This window comes from Terrapene carolina, unplaced genomic scaffold (genome assembly GCF_002925995.2).
Source record: "Terrapene carolina triunguis isolate 2854851 unplaced genomic scaffold, T_m_triunguis-2.0 Scaffold96, whole genome shotgun sequence".
Lineage (NCBI taxonomy): Eukaryota > Metazoa > Chordata > Testudines > Emydidae > Terrapene > Terrapene triunguis.
In genome coordinates this window covers 29,858,304-29,873,684 of record NW_020664447.1, presented here as the reverse complement: position 1 = coordinate 29,873,684, position 15,381 = coordinate 29,858,304, and the positions used below count along the sequence as shown (strand labels likewise).

The following is a 15,381-nucleotide window of genomic DNA, read 5'->3' as shown; positions in this document are numbered from 1 at the left end:
GAATAGTAATAGAATGTGCTGTACTGTCTGTTGGTGTTGTCATTTCCTGTGTATGTATTTTATTGTTTGTAGACAGGGTAATTTCCCCATGTGTGTTGTTTACTTGTTGATATGTCTATTTCTGTTGTTTGTTTGTTGAGATGGTTATCTGCCTGTGTACAGAATCTGACCGTTAGTGACATATGTCTTTGGTTTACTGATTTGGCCTTCTGCTTGTTTATGTGGCTTATAATGTGCTGATGTGATCTTGTATAAAATATGTCATTTTCACTTTTGTGAGCTCTTCAAAACTCATGAAATGATTTTATTCGCAATCATTGCATTTCCCTCTCTGTCACCCCTGTTGAACTTTTTAAATGTAGAGGAGAGGGATCAAATCTGTATATTGATGGGATCTGGAAGAATGCTGTTTGCAGGACATGGGATGCACCATGATCATCAATTAGCCTCCCTACCACCAGTAGCAACATGTACTGTGATAACTAATGCTACAAAATTAGTTGAATGGTCTGATATTTTGTAGTTTAATAAACACTAAAATTGGGTGTTGGATGCCCCCTTTCTCCACACAATGGCAATTGTTAATATGGTTTATTTCATACCTCAGGCTTAAAAAGTGAATAGTTATTCACTGAAATATTTCAAATCTTTGCAAATAGGCTATATTTAATTGTAATTGTTAACAGTGTATGGGGTTGTATGCAGGCTTATCCAGCATAGCCTAAGAGTCCTAGCCAGTGTCTCCCTTATGGTTGCCCAGATCTTCCTAAAAATATCATCTTGATTACTAAGGGCAGATGACACTGCCTAGATCTTGTTAGTCCTTTGCTATTTGTTGGAAGGTACTGGAACCACCATACTATGTGTATTTCCATACATATTAAGGATTCATTTATATGGTGAAAGATATCCCCTAGGTGACCCAGAAGTTGCAGATTTGATACAGAATTACTGGGTGAAATTCTATGGCCTGTGTCACACAGGTCAGACTAGATTAACATAATGGTCCCTTCTGGCCTTAATATCTAACACTCTGTTAGTACATATTATCCTAGAATATTCAGCCAATTTCATTGCTTCACTAAGCATTCCAACACCTCCTGTAGGAAAATAAATGGCACCTACTGTAACTGAACTACTAACAGATTGAGAGAGGGGCTTCTGAGAGGCTTTCTCAGAAAAATCTGCGAGACAAGGTTTAGGGTGAGAAACCTTGTGGAATTTTCTTAAAATCATTGCTTTAAGGTTGAGATATCCCTCCTGCAGAAATGGCCCACATATCCCACGGGTCTGCCCAGATACCGTGAATCCACACGCACAGGCACATTATTCCATTGGATTTGCACTGGTAGGACTTCCTCAACCTGCCACTACCCCTGCAAGGGGAGGGACAAACCAAAGGTAGCTCAGCCTCAGGCTGCATTACCTTTTTAGCAACAATACTGTACCGCTGGTTGCCAGGGGGTACCTCCTGGCTCCACTCTGATCCACTCAAGCTCTCTTAGTCACACAGAGATCCTCAGAAACACAAGGATATGAGTGCAGTGGAGGTGGAGGACCCGCCCTCTGACTGGGAAGGGAAGATTTGTATGCAAAGGCAACCCTTTGCATGAATCCTTGTGAAATAATCCCCCACACAAAATATAGAGATGGAAAAGTCTAGATGTTCCCAAACGTTTTGTCTTGTGAATGCTGCCCTTCCCACTCATGGTTATATAGACCATGTCCCCTCACATGCATAATCACATAACATACCTGTCAGCTGATATAGAAAAATGACATTAGGAGACTGTTTAATGTATTCTAGCTTATTTTAATGCAGTTTAGCCACTGGAAATTAGGAGGAAAGTGCCACAATGTCAGCCAGCTCTCCAGAGACTAAAAGCTAGTTCTCCATGGTCTGCAGTTTGGGAACCTCTATTGTCAACTCCTTTAATGAGGTTCATTGCAAGATTGCTCTCTACAGTATACTAAATAGTGCTTTCTCCAATCTTGCTTTAAATGTCCCAAGCATCAGCACTATGCCATTATTACCTAGAAGAGGGAGGGAGAGTGACAGTGGCATGAGATCATGTAATTTTTATAATTTTTTAAAAGTAAATGTTGATAAATTGATTTTCACCGATACTTCCATATTAATGTTTCATCTTCTTAATGGTGATGTTGCCTTCCAATCTTCTTGGTTTCTGCCAAACTGATAGGAAGACACTTAAATATGAAAAGCAATGTCATTGGGACCAGTTGTTCATATATGTTTTGAGCCAAACCTCAGTGAGATCAAAGATAATCTTTCCTTTGACTTCCATTAGCTTTAGATCAGGACCATATATTGCAGAGCTTTTAGGAAATATACTTGGAAGGGAATTGGACTGATTACATTATATCTTTGACATTTATCAGAGAAAGTGTAATATTTGTATGGATTGAAATTTGAATTTTAACGAACATCAACAACACTTTACTTCAGTGTGTGTGTGTGGGAATATTCTCTTGTACACTAATTGAGAAAACAGCCACCAAGTGTTCTTTTAAAGTTTCAGATAAATGCTTTCTGGGGTGGCTATGCTGCCACTGCAAAGGAGACACACCAGGTACATGTATGTGGGCACAATATTCCATAATAATCAGTTTGTTTAAAACCTTCTCGGGATACCTGGGGGTATAGTCAGCTCTTACCACATGCATGAAGCCACCATTAGTGCTCCTGGGAATCATACTCAGACATCCATGACAGATTCTACTGTTTATAGTTTAATTTACATATCTAGTTATGAGGTTGATGAGATCATTTTAATTTTTAAATCACAGATTTAAAAGCAGGAATGACATTGCAAATTCTTAATACACTCAGTTACACTTCTGATAATCAGTATCTGTGGATTACCTGTTCTGTTCATTCCCTCTGGGGCACCTGGCATTGGCCACTGTCGAAAGACAGGATACTGGGCTAGATGGACCGTTGGTCTGACCCAGTATGGCTGTTCTGATGTTCTGTGTTTAGAAGGTTGGGGTTATGAATGTAGAATTGTCACATAGTCTGTGTGAGGAGACCCTATTAAGGAGATTAAAGTCATTATTTCTAGATATTCATTAAGGTATTGAATATGTATGACCTCAATGCCACACAATATTTATATTCTGCCTATGGGTAATTTTCAAGTACATGTAAATATTCTTTGGTGGACTTTGTCCAATTTCCTTAATTTCCAAGGATAAACTAATTACTAGAATATCATACATTTCTACAAAATATAACTTATTCAAACTGCATATAACAGAGTAAACCCACTAACCATATATTTCACCATCACTAGATTTTTTTTAATTCACAAAATATAGATAAAATGTAGTTCCCTTCATACAGAATTCTAAACAGAACCAAACACAAGAGTCAAAATGAGCCCAAGCCTATTTTTAGAGTACACTGACTCACCTTTTTACCAAAGCTTTCCCACAATAACTGAAGATAGTAATTAAGTATACACATTAACTAAAGACACTTGCTCTGATCTACAGGGTCTGAACACCCACAACTTGTGCTGATGTCAATGCAAGTCACTGACTGTTAGGTATCTACTCTATAGCTATGCCGCTGTAGCGCCACAGTGTAGACACTTGCAACAGCGATGGAAGGTTTTTCAGTTGCTGCACTTAATCCACTGCTCCACGAGGCTGTAGCTAGGTTGACAGAATTCTTCTACTGATCTAGCGGTGTCTATACTGGGGCTTAGGTCACCTTAACTACATCTCTGAGGGGTGTGAATTCTTCATACCCCTGAGCGACACACCCAGGTTGACCTAAGTTTTAGGTGTAGATCAGACATTGTGCCCCTTTAAAAGTCCCAGGCCAGGCCAAGTAAATTGAGGTAGCTGAACTTAAGAGAGGTTAAGAGCAGGCTCCAATATGGTCAACCCATCTGAATATTAAGTGCTGTATTTGTTTGTTATAGATAGCATAAACTGAAGAGGGAAGTGTATAAAGTAAAATACAAATATTTCTTTAAAATGGATAGAGTTTAATAAACATATTACATATTATTTAACATATGATATGTTCCACTCACTATACAATAATCTAGGTCATATGCTGCAATGGCTATCAAGACTTTTGTGGCAGTCACAAGCATTTGGCTTCACCTGTTGATTCTCAAGACATCCAAGCAATGCCAATACTGTATCCACTGTAAAAAAAAAAAACAATATAGCTTGGTATGTTCTTCTATGTCTTCATCTTTTAGTATTGCCAACCCCAAGCATTCAAAAATCATGTCAAGACCCCCAAAATCACATGGTTATTTAAAAAAATTTGGGGTCTTTTTATTTGCCTACTGTTTGAGCCTTTAGGTTAAGGTTAGGTGTTCAAGCTTGTATCCACAACCCCACAGGCTAGAAACATACTTAAAAATAAACAAAAGCTGATATTCTCTCATCATCACATGACTCGAGAAGTGAGGGCTTTAAGAAATGTCTGGAGACTCATGATTAAATCATGAGTTGACAACACCAGAAACTGACTGAAAAGCACTGGAAAATTAGCAGTTAATTAAATAAACAATACCACGGTAGCCCAATTTTTTTAGACAGTTCTGATAGTAAGCATTCTGGTAAATCCCCACTCACTTTGAACACATAAGAATTCTCTAGATGATAAAATTGTATATTACTACCCAATTACAATGAGTCCCTGAGTTACTCATCATGACTGCTTTATGGATTTAGTTTCACAACATAATAATGAGTTCATCCTGGCTTCCTGAAATATCTGTAGAGATTATACACACACTTACTTTTTTCACAAATGGTGACAATGTTAAATAAATAAGACAACATGACCACTGCTTAAAAAATAAAATCACTTTTGAATTACACTAAAAATTGACTTTCTGTAAACATTTCTAAGAATCCTGTAGTGTTTAGCAAATGAAGAGTCCCACTGATTCAGCAATGATGACTCAGATGGGCAAGGTAAGGCCCAAATGTTTTTGAGAAACACATGATAGTTTTACAGTCCACAGATACATGTGAGAAGGGTATGTGTTATCTGTGTTAATATATTATAAATTATAAGCATAAAGACTAATACTTTACAAGCAAATTATTCTTATTATTTGTATTCTTGTGACACTTAAGAGACCTAGTCATGGATCTGGGCCCTATTGTGCTAGATGCTGTACAAACACAGAACAAAAAGATTTTCCCTGCCCCCTTCATACTTATTTTAAATATATACATTAAATGCTTTGGATGTATAAACAGAATTGCATATCTTTATATTTTGATTATATTGCTATTAAAAACCCTCATTTCCCAAATTCCCTCCTTATCTGTCTCTCACATATAACTCTTATTGCAACAACATTAATAGAAATAACTTTGCCAGTTTTGATTCCTCCTGAAATTTTAGCTTTCCACTATTTTTGAAAAACAGTAGTTTATAGATTACTGCTGTTTTCTGTTACTCAGTAAAACATGAAACCAAATGGCAGCATCACTCAGAAAGAATAGAAAATAAATAAATAACTTAGAAAAACAAAAACAAGTGCATTAAGGGGAAAGAGGAGAGCAGCAGTGAAGAAGCAATGAAATCCTCCCTGCATCCTAAGTAAATGTCTGTACTAATTCTAAAAATAATATGGCAAAGAGCTGGCAGTTTGTTGTGGATGGAGGATGGCAGCTCCTGGGAGGTTATAATTTGCTTTGGGAATAAGGATGTATGAATTTGTCCTCTCTTCCTCCTGCCTTGGTGCATTACCAAAGAGCCCCTTGAATTGGGATGAGAATGCTGGTGTTTCTCCTTTTCTTCTTTTTCCCTGATGCATCAGCTTCCTGTGCAGAGCCCTTTGCACTGGGGGTGATTATTCTTGTGTTTCTCCTGCTACCCTGTTGCATCAACTTCCTGTGCAAAGCCCCATGCATTGGGGTGATGAGTCTTGTGTTTTTTCCTGTTGCCCTTATGTATCGGTTTCCTATCCAAAATCCTTTACAGTAGGGTGAAGATGCTTGTGTTGCTGCTGCCTTAGTGCATGAACTGCCTGTGTAAATCCCCTTGCATTGGGGTGAGTATTTATGTTTCTCCTCCTGCCATGGTGCATCAACTTCCTGTGTAGAATCCCTTGCATTGGGGGTGAGGATGCTTGTGCTTCTGCTAGTGCCCTGGTGCATCAGCTTCCTGTGCAGAATCCTTTGCATTGGGGTGAGGATGCTTATGTTTCTCCCCTTGTCTTGGTGCATCGGCTTTCCTACGCAGAGCCCCTTGCGCATTGGGGTGAGGATGCTTGTGCTGCTCTCCTGCTGCTGCCTGCCCCGGTGCATGCTCGCTCCCTCCCTCCCCCGCTGCTGCTCCACTAGAGTTTGCTGCCCTACTTCACTCTACTTTAGTTTCACTCACTTTACATCCGGGTTTTTTCCCTAGGCAATGGGAGCCGTAGCACAGCCCGTTCCTTAGGCAAAGGGAAATAAATTCGCCGCACCAACACGTCAAGTAGTCCCCTCAGGAGGAGCCAGCGAACCCTCCCTCCCCCCCCAGCGGAGGCCGGCGACCCCTCCTTCTTCACTCCCAGGGAGGCGGCATGGGGTCCAGAGAGGGGGGAGCCCGCCTCGCCCCCAATCTCAGTTTCCTCCCCCGTCTCCTCCTCCTCCTCCTCCCCTTCCCCGCTTCAGAGCCGGAGTAGCTGTGAGAGAGCGTGTCGGGCGCGCGCAGCGGTAGCTCGGGCGCGCGCCCCAGGCAGGCAGGGAGGCCGGCGGCGGAGTGATTCCGGCGAGCGGGTGCTGCGGCCGGGCCGGGTGAATGGGATTGAAGAAGAGTTCAGCTTCTCGGCTTGTTTTTGTGTCACAGTTTCTCTTCTCCTGCGCCTCTTCTGCTTCGTTCCTTTCTTCCCGTCCGCCCCCTGCTCCCCCCTGCAGGAGGAGCCCCCTGGGGAGAGGGGGAAGGAAAAGGACCTCCCAGAGGAGAGAGAGAAGAGGAGGAGGAGAAGGGAGCAACCTACCATCTTCCACTCCCAGCTTAGATTAAAGAAAGTGAGAGGAGGAGAGAGAGGAGCCCAGAAGAGGGGGACAGGGAGGCCCAGAGGAGCCGCAGCACCTTCCCCCTATGAAGAAGAGCCCTCCCCCTCAGAGAGAGGTCCTGCCAGGGGGACCCCAGCCAGCCACCAGCAGCAGCACCACCAGCAGGGTGTAGTATCCCACCTTTTGGATTCTCCTCCTCCTCCCTATTCTCTCCTTCTGCTCTTTTCTATGAGTAGCTCTATCCCTCGCCTCCCCCGTGCTTTTCTGTCTGTGTCTCAGGGAGTTGGTTGGGGGAGGGTGGAGGAGGATAGCTGGGGTGTTGGGGGAGGAGCAGTCTACATAGGACGCTTCAGCCAACTTGGAGCTAAGGAGCAACAACTTCAGTGTAACCCCCCCATCCCAGGCCTCCGACCCCCAAGGGGATAGAGCCCTAGGGGGCCATGTCCTTTCTCCCGCCCCTGCATGCACTGAAATAAGTTTCTGAGGAGGGGGAGCGAGAGATGGAGGTGGGTGACACATTGGGGTTGTGGTGAGGAGCAGGGGGAAGGAGATGACACACTGCACTGGGGATGGGGTGGGGGATGGGGGTTTATCCCCTCCTCTCTGGTTTTTCTTCAGAATGATTATTTCCAGGCCTTTTGCTGTTGGTTTGATTTGTTCCCTGTGATGCTGAGAGGGAAGTTTTATTATTATATTTGAAACGATGCTGTTTTGATTATTGAGAATTTGTAGTAAAGCTGCTACTGCAGGTTTTTTTTTTTTTTTTTTTTGCTTTAATTTGCCTTTGTGGCCAGAGCAGTACTGGGAAAATTCCGTTTCTGCAAGTTGTAATTCAGAAGTATCTCCTGCCCCCCTCGTTCTGGGTCTGCCCTTCTTGCACAGGTACAAAGCTCAGTGGAAGGACACCTCTGGGATTTCACACTCCTACTTTGGCACATATTTGCAATGATTAGAGACGTGTACCTTTTCTCTTCCATTTCTCTCTCTGTGTAGGAGGAGTGGGGCTGTGTGTGGGACTCTGCCATTTGGTCTAGTCCCGTTGTGCACGCTCCTATCACCACTTCTTTTTCTGTTTGCTTCTTTATTATTCTGAGCTTCACTGTTGATAGGATTTCTTTCTCTCTGACCACATTTTTAGCGTGGTGGGTGTTTGCAGGACTGCACAGTTAGATTTTAGATGAATTTATATTGGATCCGCACATGGTGTCCTTCATTCAACTTCTACTCACTTGAGTGTCACAAAATGAGTATGCACTGGTTAGGGTACAAATGTGCTTGAACAGAGTAATTTCCAAGTTCCTAATTCTTTTAATGGGGCATGGTTGCTAGTGAAGTGGTGGTTTTTGTTTTCCTTGGTTTATAAATGTCATCACAGTTCAGTCACATGCTAGAATATTCTTTGTTTAGTTATCAAAGTAGAGTATCTATTCAATATGTCCCCACTTTTTTATTTGAAGTGATGGTGCTCCCGTGCAAGTTTTATACATTTATAATTGTAGATGTGAGGTTCTTTTACTTGATGCTTGATTAGGCCCAAGCACTGAACTTGACATGAACTTTTGTTCGTTTTTTATCTCAGTAGTGACTGGGTTTAAAAAAATATCCTATTGGGGACAGTAATTGTCATGTTGTGTATTGTGTACAGTAGGTCTGAGTGAGGGAAAAATCTGATATGGGCAACTTGTGCCCTGGAATATTAACATTTTAATAATTAGAGAGTGACATAGCTACATTTGCACACGGGTTAGTTGGATGAGTGCAAGAATTTTCTCAGCCTAAGTTCATTCTAATAAAGAATGAATTTATCATCACATTAAACATATATTACTATGGTTTCAGAAGGAAAACTAAAGGGCAGTTACCCCATATGCTTATATTAATGGGGCACTTTTATTAATATCTTAGAATTTGAAGTATCTAATGTGCTTTCTGCTATTTAAAATGTTGGTTTGCTTTTTGCCTTCTACTCAACTTTACAATGAAAACAAGTGGTTAGTTTCACTTTTGATTGTAGTCAGTTTCATATTTGAGATTTCTTCATTCTCTAACCCAAAGCTGGTGCTGTTTCGATTTGCTATATTGTAGGGGAATGTTTAAATATCAAAAGAAACTTATTTGTCATTAAAATTAATTGAAGAAAAATGGTAATAGGTTTTATAGAAGCTTAATAAAAACTTAGATTGTTTTTAAGTTTTGTGCCTTAACCTACTTGCCAGTGTTTCTGTAAAGATATAATGCAAAACACAAACAACACCCCCTCCCCCATCCAACCTACAAACTTTTGAAAGGTCTGTTTTAGGTAAAATATGTGAATAGTCCTGAGAGTTGGTAACTGTGTCCAACATTAACATACTTCTGTATATTTAAAATTGTATTTGATTAGTATTTAAGAGCAAGGTCTCCAACCAACCAACCAACCAAAAACTTCACCCACAGCACAACTAGTGTTTTATAAATCCATACTAGTTAAAATAGTTATTCACCCACATTTTAGTACAAACATCACTTTAAAAAAAAAAAAAAAATCTGGGAACCGCTTTGATTTCTGAATGAAATTATTAGTTTTCCTGAAGTAAAGAATTTTGTAGTTTAGTAAATATTGTGGTAGTTTTAAACATTTATTTTTCCATGGAATTGTTTTTCACTTAAAACTTTTGTCTTAGTGAGATGAAAAAATTAGATTCTCGTGTCTGTGTGTGTGCTTATATCTTTTAAGAGTCTGAGCAACTCACAGAAGGGATGTTAAGCAATCCTCTTACATGATTGGAAAGTTAAAGGTATCCTCTCCTTTTGTCACCTTTGAGGTTCTCTTTTTGTACAAGCAGATCTTTGGAAGGTATAATCCAGCAGGAGGTGCTCGTGCTGCAAATGCCCATCAGTAGCTGGAAGTCTACATCATACCTGCAACATACTTGAGCTCTATTGATCTGGGCAATGAAGGATATGATTTTACTCCCAAATTTGGGTTATTGAGTTTCATTTAAGAAGTAGCAAGCTTGGTGTACTGATACATAATTAAAGGGAGGCTCTCAAGGTATTTTTCATAATTCAAAAAGTATTTTTACTATTGTCTATGAATAATTACCCATTGGAAGGTTAATATTTGAAGTCTTTCCTTCTGGTTTTGTTTTCTTTCCCTTGTGCGTGTAGGGTTATTTATGCATCCTGAACTGGGCTACTCTTGCCAGTTTGTTTTTATAAGGGTGCAGAAGTCTGCTGGGTTGCTGGCATTGACTTTCTTCCCTTTTGGAAGTGAAAATATAAAAGCATTTTATTTTTAAAATGTTTGGAGAGGAGTTGTAGGAAGTCATGGATTTTACAGTTGTGTGGTTTTTTCTTTTTTAAATATTTGTATGTTCAGTTTTGGCCATCCAACTTTGACAGTAAGTCAAAGTTTTTTAATGTAGGATTTTTAAAGTGTATACCCTGCCCCTTAGTGTTGAACTTGCATTTCTATTCATAGTACAGGGCCTGAGTATTTCTTATTCTCTCCATATTCCTATTTTGAGGGTGGTATACTGAGAAGTTTTGAAAATGTAGATAGAAATTGTAAACTTTTTTTGCATATTATTGAACTGATTGGATATGCACAAAACAGATCAGTTTCTTGTTTTAAAAATATAAAGTTTATTTTAATTGGGCCCTTAGAGGTTTTGTTGTTTTGTATACGGTCGGAAAGTTCTAATAGTGAAGATATGTCATAATTGTAATTGTTCATGCAGTTTGTTTTATAGGGAAGTAACTGTCCTTTAAATATGAAAATATTGGCGCTATTTAACTGTTCCAGAGTATTCGGTATGCTTTGTGCTCTGGAGAACTTTACTTGAATGAAATGAATTAATATCATTGGAATTTGTTTACTACTGGTATTTCTGGTTAAATCTAACATAAATTTTAAAATTTACAGGGACTTTGTGGGGTATCTTATTTAGTATGTTTTGGACACTGCATATTAGATAAACTGCCCTGGTGCTTTGTTATTCTGTGCATCTTCATGTATATGTCTATAATTAGATGATATCTTTTTAAACTCTCTACAACTTGGTATGGCCACAGACTATGGAGGAAAACTTCTTTACAGAATTTAAGAGGTGGACACCATCTTTAACTATTTCCACCAAGACGTAAGTATCAAGGGAAACAGAGCATAATGCTGTAAGGATATATAATTTTTAAGATGTCTGAACCCATAGAGTCCAACTACTGTGGCTAGAAAGAGGGGGAGGGATAGCTCAGTTGTTTGAGCATTGGCCTGCTTAAACCCAGGGTTGTGAGTTCAATCCTTGAGGGGGCCATTTAGGGATCTGGGGCAAAAAATCTGTCTGGGGATAGGTCCTGCTTTGAGCAGGGGGTTGGACTAGATGACCTCCTGAGGTCCCTTGCAACCCTGATATTTTAACCTTGTTTTGAAATTTTTCTGTGCCAGGCATGAGAGTACTGTGGGTTTTACCACGCAAACCTTTACTTGTACAAATAGTCCCACTGAAATGGGGAATATCTAGTCTCTTCTATAGGTGTGGAGTCACTCTAGAAGAGGGAGCTGGTGCAGTTCCACTGTGCAGAGGGGCGTACCGTGGGCCTGACCGTGCAGGAGGAGAGGCCCCAATATAGGAGGGAAAATGCAAGAAGATCCATCATTATATGTATCTTGTCTTCCCCTACCCCCACATGGGGCAGTGTAAGAATCTACTGAGGCTAGTTCTGCCACCTAAGGTCTGGAGGGAAGATTCCTGCCCCTGTGCATGTTCTGATTGCCCCGTCAAGTTACTTGTGCCAGAAACTAGTCTCAGGGTTTGTGCTAATGCGTTCTACTTACACAAAAGTTTGTAGGCTCAAACCATATATTGAGAAGGTGGAACAAGTGTGGTACAGGTTTTTGTGTGTATTGACTGCAACAGGCTAGATGTTTGTGTCCTGTCTTGTTAATACTTAATAGTTTTTGTACATGTCTTACATGTAATAGGTGGTGAAAAGATTAATATGTCAAGTTTGGTCTGGTGTCGAGGAGGTGTTTGGCTCATGTCAGTTATGAAGGTGCAGATTGTGCCTGTAGAAAGTGGGTTTAATTTTGGATGGAGGGTATTAGGAGTACTTTTACATTTCTTTATTTTCCCAATCTTTTTATTTTGTCAAGTTATAAGGACTTCACCAATTTAAAAGTTTTCTTCTATATGATTCTTTTTACCTACTATTGTTACTTGTAATAGATTATTATAACTATTTTATTCTTTGTTTTTTTTCTTTGTACATTTGACAACACTTTGTATATTTGGTTTCACCTTTTGTCTGTGTGAGTTTTTGACACAGCAACAATGGAGAGAAAAATATCTTAAAATACTAGAATATGTTAGTACTAGAACAACAATTGGCAAGAAGACTTGGGACATGGGAGCTGAATCAACTACTAATTTATTTGTTTTTAAAATTGACTACAGTTTGAGTTGAACTTATCTCCTTAACTGTAGAATTTCATGGCCTTCAAATTATGTTTTAAAACTATATAAAACTCTTTTAGGTCCCTTATATTCCCCCTTAAATGTCATACTTAAAGCTTTAACAACATTTTTAGTCTTGAAATTTCTATACTTTTTTAATAATGTTTTTATTAAAAATGGTTCTGTGACACATGGTTCATTATAAGCTTCAAAAGCACGGATGTATTGGTCTCTGTATTTGTTAATATTAATGCAAACCAGCACAGGGTTCCTTGCAGAGTTAAAATCTCTACAGGAGTCACTAAGTAATCTCTGCCTAGAAGTTCCACACCCTGATGTCTTGACCTATTCCAGACCCTCTCTGCATTCAGACTCTCTCTCTCTTTTTTTTTTTTTCATCTGCTATTGCAAACACCCACTCTTTAGTCAAAGGTAGTATGTGGAGGCTGTGTTTCCTCAAAAAACTGGATCATGTAACTTAAAAATTAACTCTCTCTTTAAAACTCTTACGCAGATGCTCTCTTAAAAAAAATCAGATGTGTCAGGAGCGTATTTCTGTTTGTGAGTTTATTATAGGCATACATTTTATTTTAAATTATTATTTCTTAAAATAGCACACTTTTTTTCCTGAATAATTTTACATTTCCACATTACTGTGCTTTAGGGATAAAAGGCCACGTTACCAAGTTCATTCACTATAAAAATGGCATTGAATATGCCTTAAATGAAGGACAGAGTGAGTGAGGTAATATCTTTTATTGGACCAACTTCTTTTAGTGAGAAAGAGCTCTTCTTAAGCTGTTCTCCTTATCGTGTAATTAGGCATGTTCTCTGAAAAGTTTAGCTGGTGTTGCATATTTTTTCATGGGGGACTATCAAATGCCTGAATGATTAAAACAGAGTGAGGAAGAGGATAGGGTCTAACAGGTTGGAGACTAGTGCTATGATGAGCTAATCTATGTTTGGACTCTATAGGTCTGTGAAAGAGAACTCAAACACAAGAGCCAAAAGATGGGTTTTGTCTTATTGTTTTGGCTGCATACAGAATACAAACTCTCTGCTGTTCCTTCTTCCCTTCAAGTCCTGAAAGGCATTGATTCCTCCCCCACTTCCCGCTGGGGATACAAGTGTTGTTAACCATGTGCAGTTCTAAAGTAATGTAAATGCAAGCAAAATAGTAGTTGATTTCTTTAGTCAGTTAATTATCAGAGCTTTAAACTCTTTTGATCAAAACTTCTAAGTAATAACAATAATTATTTTCTAATAAACTGGCTGATAGTAACCATGGCAACAGCTGTCTTTGGCCTTATGGACAGTATTATTGCTGTATTGACGAAGCCTTTAGTTGCTTTTGTAGCCTGTCGCCTATGTGGGGAAGTGCAGTAGAATGTCTTTCAGGTGACTTCAGCAGCATTGCCAGTCCGTTTGTTGCAATGTGCCATTGCCTGTCTCTCTCATGTTCCAGAATCTCTTGGCCCTTTCTCTGCTGCATGTTTGTGGAGGTGCTGATGATGCCTGGCTGCCTGGAAATGCAAGAACTGTGCTGTGCCTCTTAGTACAGACTGTACTTGCATTTTTCACTGGTTTTGCAGGGAATATATATATCTTAATTCAGAGCTCAAAATAATGACTTCTGGGTTTGGAACACGGTATGATTTTCCTTCCATGATAAATCCTTCTTAGAGCAGGCTGGTAGGGGGAGCTGCCCTTCCCTCTATTGAACTGGAATACGGTGTATGTTTTCAGAGGCCTATACTGAAATACAGCCATTTAATTTTCAGCTAAGCTCAACTCCCTTTTTAGAGAAAGGGCAAGCCGTTGTTTCAGTGCATTTTGGTGATCGAGAAAAAGTAATATATTTCCAAATAATAAGTAGTAGGCAAGGGAAATACTCCCCTCACAAAAATATTTTTCCCAGTGAAAATCAGAAGTGTTGTTTGAAAATCTTCTGTTACTGAATGTAACAGTCCTGATAAAAATATGAGTTGTTTAAAAAAATAATGTATGCAAGCCAGAGCCTTTTCTATAGATTTTAATGTAGACAATTACTGCTTTTTTGAGTTACTGGTGAGTTTAGTGATGATGTTGTTGAACTTTGTGTTCATCTTAAATTTGATTAATATAATAATGTTGACTTTGGTATAATGTACTTTGGGATCTCTGTGTGGTATGTATATATGATACTGTAAAATGAGATGGTCAAAATAGGGCCCCTGGAGATGTGTATTATAGCCTACATCTGGCCTCATCTTAAATAAGACTGTGGCTTATCATGGAGGCTACAGGTCCCAGTATGCAGAGCTTTATTTTTATTTAAGCAGCCTGCTAGATAAAGATGAACCATTGCATGCTGGGATCTGTAGTTTTCATGAGCCAAACTTTCATATTCATGATAATGGCTTGTGAACACTGCTATACTTTATGTAAACTAGATATGGTCCTCAGGCTCCCAGCAAGCTGCTTAAGTGGCCCTTAGTTGAGCAGTTTGGAAATCCTTGATGTTCATATTATGCAGTAGAAATATTCTTTATTTACAAGTTCCTTGTAACCTCCAGTTGAGTAGTGTGTTTAGAGAACAGTAGTTGTTGGAAGACTTCTTTCTGCATGCAGAAGAATTATATAATTAAGTGCACTAATATACTACTTGATTTGTGATTGTAAAGGATACTAATTGTGATTCTTGAGAGTTTTTTACATGTTTCAGAGTAATTCTAATGTTATGGATGTTTAACATTTGGCACCAAACTCTTCACTCATCTGCTACCGATATTATTTCCTCCTTCTAAATTAAAGCATTGTAGCGGTGTGGCTTGTACTGCTATAGTTAAAGGTGAATTGAAAGGCTTTTTGCCTGCCAAGATATGACTTCAGTGTTCTGTGTTTATTGAGGTCCAGTGATACCATAACTAACCTCTAAAACAGAGCAGAGAAGTGCTTTCCT

At 39.3% G+C, this 15,381-nt stretch overlaps 1 protein-coding gene across 3 annotated transcripts in view; it reads left to right on the top strand.

Moving 5' to 3' along the window:
- The first annotated feature begins 6,966 nt into the window (after positions 1 to 6,966).
- PHF21A (PHD finger protein 21A) overlaps positions 6,967 to 15,381 on the top strand; it is a 287,607-nt gene continuing 279,192 nt past the window's right edge. For 2 of the 3 annotated variants that reach the window (XM_024214775.2, XM_024214768.2), the window contains exon 1: positions 6,967 to 7,171. The gene's annotated coding sequence lies outside the window, so the exon portion shown is untranslated. The remainder of the gene's footprint in view (positions 7,172 to 15,381) is intronic. The other variant, XM_024214758.2, reaches the window with a different exon arrangement.